The sequence below is a fragment of the Gobio gobio genome, assembly GCF_949357685.1.
Source record: "Gobio gobio genome assembly, chromosome: 14".
Classification (NCBI taxonomy): Eukaryota; Metazoa; Chordata; class Actinopteri; order Cypriniformes; family Gobionidae; genus Gobio; species Gobio gobio.
In genome coordinates, this window is record NC_137107.1 from 14051257 (window position 1) to 14062065 (window position 10809).

A 10809-nucleotide genomic window follows, 5' to 3' on the forward strand; every position below is an offset into this window, starting at 1 on the left:
GGCCCAAGATAGTACCCACATAGGTGACCTCTATATGGGTTCTGAATGGGGAAATACATATTGGGCCCGCTTGGGCAAACCATATGGGTCAGACATGGGCAAACACAATCAGTCCCATATAGGCTGCCCACATGGGCCCATGGTAGAACCCATATAGGTAACCTCTATATGGGTTCTGAATGGGGAAATACATATTGGGCCCGCTTGGGCAAACCATATGGGACAGACATGGGTAAACACAATCAGTCCCATATAGGCAGCCTACATGGGCCCAAGATAGTTCCCACATAGGTAACCTCTATATGGGTTCTGAATGGGGAAATACACATTTGGCCCGTTTGGGCAAACCATATGGGTCAGACATGGGCAAACACAATGAGTCCCATATAGGCTACCCACATGGGCCCATGGTAGAACCCATATAGGTAATCTCTTTATGGTTTCTGAATGGGGAAATACATATGGGGCCCGCTTGGGCAAACCATATGGGTCAGACATGGGCAAACACAATCAGTCCCATATAGGCTACCCACATGGGCCCAAGATAGTTCCCACATAGGTAACCTCTATATGGGTTCTGAATGGGGAAATACATATTTGGCCCGTTTGGGCAAACCATATGGGTCAGACATGGGCAAACACAATGAGTCCCATATAGGCTACCCACATGGGCCCATGGTAGAACCCATATAGGTAACCTCTATATGGGTTCTGAATGGGGAAATACATATGGGGCCCGCTTGGGCAAACCATATGGGTCAGATATGGGCAAACACAATCAGTCCCATATGGGCTACCCACATGGGCCCAAGATAGTACCCACATAGGTAACCTCTATATGGTTGCTGAATGGGGAAATACATATGGGGCCCGCTTAGGCAAACCATATGGTTGAGACATGGGCAAACACAATCAGTCCCATATAGGCTACCTACATGGGCCCAAGATAGTACCCACATAGGTAACCTCTATATGGGTTCTGAATGGGCAAACTCATATGGGGCCCGCTTTGATAAACAATATGGGTGAGACATGGGCAAACACAATCAGTCCCATATAGGCTACCTACATGGGCCCAAGATAGTACCCACATAGGTAATCTCTATATGGGTTCTGAATGGGCAAACTCATATGGGGCCCGCTTTGATAAACCATATGAGTAGGACACACAATCAGCCCCAAATAGGCTGCCTACATGGGTCCAAGGTAGCACCAAGTGGCAACCTTCCAGCTGGCTCCGTCCACTTTGGGCTTTAAAAATGCTCTTCAGAAACCTACTGGAGACGTCATGTTTTATACAGTCTATGGGTAGTACCCACATAGGTAATATTTGGATTCAGTGTCAGAATGGAGAAATACATATGGAGCACTTTTGGACAAACCAAATATGGGCAAACAAGCCAAAAATGGGTGGGTTGGGTAAGAGAATAATGGGGTTAGGAGTGCATTATATGTGAGTATAATATATGCCAGGACTGTTCAGCTCTAGTCCTGGAGGGCTGGTGTCCAGCAGACATTAAAACCAACCCCAATCAAACATATCTGTTTTAACTTACAAGTAATTTGGAACATTGTTATTAGCTTGTTTGGCATGTTTGGTTAAAGCTAGAATTAAACTCAGCAAGAAAAACGATCTTAAAGGCTGTTGATGAGTTCAGAAGTCAGGAGTTGAAGAACCCTGGTAGAGGTAAACTAGGTCAAACCCTGGTGGTGTCAGAAATGGCCTGGTACACATATTTTAGTGTCTGAAATTGGGCAAGAGACAAAGTCATTAACATTAAATATCAAATGTGTTTAGTGCCTGATTTTGTGAGTTACAGCAAATGCTTATCTCCATACAGTTATTTTAAAATGTATACAAATTGTTCAAAATATTTTGATATGAAGAATATGAAAATGAAGAATGGGTTACAAAAGGCTACTTAATCTATCAAAATAATGGGATTATAATGGCTGTTGCACATGGTTGTTGCTAGTTTTGATTTCTTTTACCTGGGTATATAATTCAGTATATAAATGATGAGGTATATTATCTTGAACATTGAAAGGTAAGGCTCATCAGATGGTGAAATAGCCCAAGTAAAGAAAGATAGAATGGAAATTCATATTTTTGAAGGGAATCCAATGTAAATTACAGTTTTTTTTTATTCGCTTTGGTACTATTTTCACAAGTAAGGTGTACATTTTCAAAACTCTTGGTACAAAAATCCAAACTGCTCACACTTGTAACAGCTCGTCATTCTTTCAAAACCTGATCTCATGCTTTCATTCAGTTGCACATATTTTCAGCCCACATAATCATTGTTTCAAACACAAGATTATTATAATATGTTGGTTTAATCACCGAAACACAACAATATTATCTTTTTTCAGTTTAGTACTTTAAACAATCAGTTCATCCAACAGCGAACAATGCAAGATACTTGTTTCAAATCTCCCTCGTTGCTGAATTATTTACAGTAACACAGGCTACATATGCCTCATTAGAAAATACACTTACATTACCTAACTTGTGTCATTGAACCCATGATGTTTGTAATAGTATTCAGTGTGTTATCTGGTGTGATAAAGTTATGACACTGCCATGAGGTTCTGTGCTATATCAGAGTTTGCTGCCAATAAGTGTTCTCACTGTATATGATTGAATCTACTGAGCTTTATAAGGGTTACAGTTACAGTAATGTGACAGTCTCTACCATGGTAATCGGTTTACAGTATCACATGGCATACATACTGTAATGTAAAATGCTATATTTCATGCCATCTGTCTGATGTTACACCGTCATTGACTATTTCCACTCCCTTATACTCTATTCTGCTCTATTCACAAATTGCAAATATTTCGGTCCAATGAACTGTGAATTAAACATTTATAAAGATGAAACACTTATTTTGTATAGTGAAAAGGATACTTTGTGGTTTTGTGTATTGTATTCACACAATTGAAAATATGCTGAAATGTTTGAAAAAAGTGCACTTTTGATGATCTGTTGTGATATTAGCACTATGAGTTTTGAAAATGTACACCTTGCTTGTGAAAATAGTAACAAAGCGAACAAAAAACTGCAAGAAATCATACTTGCAGCAAACAAACTTTTTTAATAAAGCAAACGTTACATAATAAAGTGCAGTTTAATTTTCTTTTTCAATCCTAGTCAGCACTTTCCTTCAAAGTTTAAATATGGTTCAAATAATGTTGTTGTTGTTTCAACGTTGTTTCAACGTTGACACAATGTTGATATAACATGTAATGCTAAGCTGTTGAAAAAGGTTAAAAAAACCCTTATAAATCAATATACATTTTTTTTTTTCCAGATCTGTATGTTGACTCAATGTCATGTCTTCAAGAAATATATGCCTTTCAAATTATTATTTTGTTAGCATTTTATCTATTTCGTTCAAAACCATTCAAAAATCTAAATGTGTATGTTAAAATATAATTATTATAAGTATCAATAATAATAATAATGGATGTCATTTAATCCTGGAGAGCAGTGCAGCATAAACTTTTTGTGTGATTTTGTGTACAATTTTGTGTGTGAGGCTATAGTTTACCATGCAGTAATGTATTTTATTTATACTTTGTCATGAAAATACTATTCGACCAGCTAATCAAATAATACAGCCTACAAATAACACTAAACACATACATTTCTTTGAAAAATAAAATAATCTTTCCATTACCATGCTGAAACAATTGCTATTGGTTGTTTCACCTTGCTTCTTTGCATCATGATTGGTTAATCGTGCTGTCATCTACGTAACTGGCCAATGACAACTGTGCGCGCCCTTTTACCGGTCGAGTTTCAAAATACGTGGGTTTGAATTGGTAACGAGTCGCGTGCTACTGCTCAGCAAGATTTCTGTCAGTCCCCGATTAATGTGTCTGTTAAGTTATTATTTTTTTAACTAATTTGAGTTGTGGAACGTTAACGGAGAACAAAAGCTGGAATGAGACACGTACAGAGGAAGGGTCAGACTCAGACTGGATCGTGAGGTACTGCAAACATATGCAATATCAGGTAAGATAATATTTTGTCATAGTAAAGTTGTGTTGTGTGTTCATGTAACGTTACTTAATGTATGTATCCCAATATCATTTTAGATACACAGATAGATGAATAGCCTAAATAAATATATTTGTTTAAAAGGTATCCAATTAAAATAAGCGGATGAGCGTGTTAATATAGTTAATGGAATATTAAATAATGCAGATAAACAAATCTTGTGTTAATGGTGTTCATTAACTTAAATAAATGATCTGTGTACACACGAGAGCTTTAGAAATGGGTAACAGACGTAACGTTACAACCTGCAGTGTCTGTGTAACTTACTGCTTCATTAAAGTTGTTGAAATGAGATGCTAATCGCGATTAGCGTATTTGCACGTATTTCAATGTTTCCTCTCATGTATCATAATGTTGTAACGTTAGTTTAAAACGAGGGACATTGGAATTAGTAAAGTGACTGATAAAAGCGTCATTTACACTAGGAAACTCTATGTAGATCACAGCCAACTGCTAATGATAAGATGTCTGTTTACATTTATTTTTGATCAAGCACTGGAAGAAGATCCAGAAACGAATCCATTTATCCACTGCAGTAAGATATTAGTCTGTTTTAACCATTGTTTCTAAACCTTACATTGGGATTAATGTAGTTAAAAGTTATTTTCATCATCAAAATTACATTTGTAAGACATTTCCTTTTCCTCCACTAACGTTAGTGATAATAAATCTGAGTAACTTTTGTCTTTTCTTCCTCTGAAGTGACATAAAGAAAGAAGAACTTATCACCATCATCATCATCAGTCCTTTATTTAATTCACTGGAGAACATCAAGGGAAAGACCCTCATGACTCTCAGAGATGTCATGACAGGAAAAATGCGGCTGCAGGTAAATTTATTAGATTGATATCTGTGTGCCATTTGGCTTTTTTAAAGCTACAATTTTGTTTACCTTGCTATGATACATCTAGGAAAAGAGACCGTTGTTGTGAATCCAATGTAATTTGGGTATTTCATTTTTTTTTATATATATATATATATATATATATATATATATATATATATATATATATATATATATATATATATATATATATATATATATAAATATGTTTAACATTTTAATTGTATACAAACTAAGTCTCAAAGTTCACCATTTGTTCATGTTGTCTGAATGTTTTATAATGGCAAATGTTGTTAGAATTTCAATACATTTTGTTGTATTTTTCAATACATTTCTTTTTAAGGACTTGTCAGCCGACCCCACCCCAGATTGACCGGGGATTCAGCTGATTAATGGCGATTTGGTGGAGGATTGTTCTTCATCTGCTACACTGCATGGAGCACTGCTGCACTATCACTTATGGTATGGAATGGATTCATTAACCTTTTGTGATATGTGAGGTGTTTTGATTTTACTTAATTTAATTAAAGGAACACTCCATCGTTTTTAGAAATAGGGCTTATTCAACATCTTTCCTACATTTAGATATGTGGGCAAATGCATTTTTGTCTCCGTGCATGCATTGTTTTAGTTTGACAGGGTCGCTGCTAGCTTAGCTTAGCATAATGAATGGAATCCTATGTTGCCAGGTAGCATGTCCTGAGTAAAAGTGATCAAAAAAACACATAATTACTTCTTGTGGCCTGCGTATACACAATGAGTACAAATAGCGATGCAGTTTTTTCCAGTTCACTTTATCACACCGGAAAAATCCTCCTCACGTCCTCCGGCTGTTGAGCAATCGCAACTTCCTCCTCTTGTCATTCTATTTCCAAAGCACGCAGGCGTAGCTCCTCTTCTGAAAACTCAAGCTATGGTTCTGGATCTTGACTTTCTAAGTAACCCTCTTCGTCTCTAACAAAATCAGCCATGTTCATCGCCATTCATGTACTGTATGAAAAATAGCCACCTACTATTCACGGAAGTTGTGGGATTTCATGTGTTGTGTGATATCTCTGCGCCCAAGTAGCAGTGCTTCGCCTGTGCTTCCCCATAATATAGTCCCAAGTCAATATCTGGGGTGCGTTTCCCAAAACCATAGTTGCTAACTAAGTTAGCAACTTTGTTGGTTGCAATGCAATTTCCCATTGCCAACGACCTAAGTTGCTAACAGGTTAGCAACTATGGTTTTGGGAAACGCACCCCCGCCTAGGAAATCGCCTAGTCTTAATCTGCATCGCTGTTTGTACTCGTTGTGAATATGCAGGCCACAAGAAGTAATTAGGTTGGGTTTTTTTTTATCATGTTTACTCAGGACATGCTAGCTGGCAACATAGGATTCCATTCATTATGCTAAGCTAAGCTAGCGGCGACCCTGCCAAACTAAAACAATGCATGCACTGAGACAAAAATGCATTTGCCCACATATCTAAATGTAGGAAAGATGTTGAATACCGTAAGCCCTATTTCTAAAAACGGTGGAGTGTTCCTTTAAATGTACTTACTTAATTAGATTTTACACAATTAACATAATACAATGTGTAGTTAGGATTTTGAAATAAGTGTAATAGTTCTACATATCAGAAATGTACAGAGCCACATATATTATCAGAAAATAGAGCTACTGATTAATTGTTAAATTATTGTGATCTCGCTTCAAACACCCACACAATATTTTTTCCGAAATGACAACGATTCGTTGTACAGCTAACATTCATATCTGCGTTGTCACTGCCAGTAGAAATAAACTAAATAAAGTGATCAGGTTGATGTGTGCGTTTATGTCACAAGCGTGTAACGTTACCGAACTGTTTCCGAATGCAATCTTTAACAGTTCACAGTCGGCTTGTTTTAAGCGCAGAACACACTTCAATTTCGAGTTTCCACACAAACATATTAAGTATTCAGTCCATTTTACCACGAAATTCAAACGATAAATGCCATTTTGACGCTCGATGTGGTGTGACTGATCACTGACCAATATACATGAATGCCCATCTTGTCATGTAACGTTAGCATCACATTTACCTCAGGCAGTCATTCAGTGTCCACAGAATTTAATTCACTGGAGAAATCAACTCTTTCAATAAATATATGCACTATATTAGCCTATATATTCATTATATTCTACTTTACTTGTTAGTGATGTCTTGATTATTTCAAGCATGTTAAATAAACCTGTCATGAAAATGACAGACACTGTATCAATTATTATATTTCAACAATGAATTGGATGAAAAACAATTTTACAATTCGATTTAGAAGTTAATGCAAAAACTGCCTTATGCGAAGTTTACATGTTTGCATACAATGTGTTATTTGAGTGTTGATTATTATACCTAAAAATAAATAGCAACTGAATTTAGGCTAATAGTTTTGGCTCTGTTGTTAACCTTTAAAGGTCCTGTTCTTCGTGATCCCATTTTTCAAACTTTAGTTAGTGTGTAATGTTGCTGTTAGAGCATATATAATACCTGTAAAATTATAAAGCTCAAAGTTCAATGCCAAGCGAGATATTTTATTTAACAGAAGTTCCCTTTCAAAGCCTACAGCGAACGGCCGGTTGGGACTACATCCCTGTACATCCTGCTTTAATTACGTCAGTAGAGCAGTTTGTCGACTAACCTCCGCCCACAAGAGTACGCGAAAAAGGGGGCGTGGTCTTGTTGCTCCCGCGTGGAGAAGAGGAAGTGCTGCGTTCGGTTGCGTTTGTATAATGTTTGTCGCCATGTCGTCGAGACGCTGTTATTTTCATCCCGGAGTCAAATCACCTTTGTTTGGCTTTCCCAGGGACGCTGTACTTAGAGATTATTGAGCGCATGCATCCCCGTTATGGTGCGAGGCGTGACCTTTCCGGTAACGTGCGCTCTGCGTGCCCTAAGCTGCTGTCGAATCACAACACGGGACCCGCTGGCACAATCAGAACTCGTTACGTGTTTCTGAAGGAGGGACTTCATAGAACAGGGAAATCTTTCGAGCCGTTTTGAGGACAGTGAAAACAGCAGTATACAGATAAGTAAATTGTGTGAAAAATACTGTTTTTTTACACGCGAAACATGAACACGTTATATTGCACACTGTAAACACAATCAAAGCTTAAAAAAAAAAAACGAAAAACGGGACCTTTAATATTAGTGTGCAAGTAAGGGCTCCCTATATAGTTTACAGAAATGTCTTCAATAAACTTTTAGATATAATTGAATTAATTCAAGGACAGACACTTTTTCTTCTTCAGTAAACCACTGTTAAATATAAAAATAAATAAAAAGCAATTTTGTAAAACTGCTGTACCGAACTCATACCGAACCGTGATTTCTAAACCAAGGTACCGAACCGTCAGTTTTGTGTACCGTTACACCCCTTATGTCAGTCTTTTATTTTTTATTTGTGTCATGCGTCACAACACTTCCCTGAGTTGCAGGCGTTTCTTTGTTGTAAATAAAATTATTTTTAAAATATTAAATGTCATTCACTTTAAGTCACGCTCAGAAATGTGTAATTTGCATATTAAAATCACAAACAAAAAAAATCGAGCCAGGGGCACGCACCCCCCACCCCCCACTGTCACCTTTTTTACTCTGAGTTTGCAGGTCTGCATACTAACCATCCTCCTTTGTTTTAAAATGCAGACTTAATATTCAGGTCTTTTTAACCACACTATTGTTATTTCTGTGTTACAATTATTCAAATGATCACAGAAGTAAAAAGTTTATGGTTTAGATATAAACACTGTCTACAGTAGCAAGTAAATAACCTTTTGAAAGGAACTTGACACTTAAAATAAAAATTGTCACATTGTTACACCCGTAGGTGGCGACAAGAGATTTGTTAAAAAAAGTAATGAAACATGTATTTTAGTGAGTCATTAAATCATTCATTCAAACTAGGGGTGTCGATTTAACGCGTACATTTTGATTATTTACTTACGGTAAAAAATAACGCGTTAAAATTATTAACGCATTTAGCGCACTTGCCCCGCCCCTACTTAGGTCATGAAAAATATGATGCAGGGCAACAACTGGCTGCGTAATGAACCCTATAGAATGCAATTCTATAAAAGGCCTAAGAAAACGTTGTGCCTAAAATGCAAGATATAGGGCAAAAATGTTTCAGTCTCTGGGCGTTTTTACACTGTCCGTGTCAGAGCGCGATGTTCCTGCCGGTGCTGTGTGCGAATACACATACACTGCAGACTCACTCTCGTATCCAAGGTAAATCATCAACACCATCATCCCTTACATGTGTTTTATTGAATTAAATACAACATCATCTGATAAAATGCATGCGCAGGTTACTTTTCTTGCCCACCCGGGTCTGTGTTGCGTTCACATTTGAGCGAATCGAATGAATGACTCAATGACTTACTCCATTAGACATTTAGTTTATTATTTAGAGTATAATTTCATATTTCAATATGAATAAAAACAAACAGTAAAGTTCACCCAAAAATATTTCTATTTGATTACTTTAAATTATATTTTGGGACTAACTTCTCAGGCAAATTTTATGTGTGATTAATTAGATTAAAAAATGTAATTGCTTGACAGCCCTAATTCAAACAGTTTTTACATTCAGATTAAACATTTTAAATCGACTGCAGAAAATAACATTTAGTCAGATTTAGCACCATTTTTAATATTACCCTGATTAAACCAAGCAAAAAAGTGAAATTTTTAATGTTATATTGTATAGCTATATCTAAAAAACAAATTGTTTTGCAGAGGCTCTCAAAAAGACTGCACTGGTGATGTCAAAGATCAACCGGCAAGAAGCTGAGTGGGAACTCTCAAAATGGTTCACTGGGACAAGAGACGGAGGAGGACTGAGGGTGTCTAGAATGCACAAATGACTGTCTACAGTGTAAGCAGTACTGAAAAATGTATAGTGGCTGCTGCTTATAATTGTCCCCACTGTATGTATTTTAGTGTTCTCAAAAGTACCGACTGCGATACCAAGTCGGTACTGAAATGTTAAAAATGCTGCTATGAACGCTGTTGAGCTGTAATCGTAAACACCTCTGACTGGCCATTGTGCTCACACGATCATTGGATGTGTCTGTGATTGGATACAATGATCAACGCACGGGAGCGTTTGAAAGCAGAAAGAAGTGTTTGAAAGTGTTTTTAAAGCGGGAGCATTTGAAAGCACAAGCAGGCATCAACCAGCGGACCGGTAGGCTGATAGGCACCTGCATTCAAACACTCCCATGTGTATCTGTTTAAGCGCTCAGTGAAAAGCATAATTGATTTATATTAACAACATGTTTTTGAAGCGCTGGTCATTGTAGCCAATCACATTTGATGAGCGTGTGAGCACAATGGGCAATCAGAGTTATTTACGATTCTGATCAACAGTGCTCAAAGCGTCAAATTTTTTTAAAATTTCAGTACCGACTTGGTATTGCGGTCTGTACTTTTGACAACACTAATTCACTGTATTTCCTGTTCAAATGCCCAAAGCTTTGAGTAAAGATTGTTTAAATACAGGTTCAAAATGTGTATTAACTTTAATTATTACAATTATTTAAACATTAGGTATATACCTTTAAAAAGATACTCTTCAAACAGCTTAAATATTGTCTCCGGAAATGTCAGAATATAGCATAATGTGATTGGTAGTTTCAATAAAATTGATATTTGAAAAACTTTTAATCTCACTGTGTGCTCTAATGCTTTAAAATGTATTTGTGTGGTGTTGCTACTCATTTAGATGGAACCCAGATGATCCTTAATGGGGCCCCATGCGTATGATCCCTAGTTGTGCCCCACCTAAAGCCCTGTGAAATCCTGCTTAAAACCCACATGAACAAGTTGCTGGGGCCAACATGGAACCCGTGGACAAACCAACTTACAGCCCGTA

At 37.0% G+C, this 10809-nt stretch overlaps 1 long non-coding RNA gene across 1 annotated transcript; it reads left to right on the forward strand.

Annotated features, from left to right (window-relative positions):
- Positions 1-3801: 3801 nt before the first annotated feature.
- On the forward strand, positions 3802-10599 carry LOC307137173. The gene is made up of 5 exons (XR_013817876.1): positions 3802-4022; positions 4561-4602; positions 4770-4896; positions 5255-5373; positions 9672-10599. It is a non-coding gene; the product is annotated as an uncharacterized lncRNA (long non-coding RNA).
- The last annotated feature ends 210 nt before the right edge of the window (positions 10600-10809 follow it).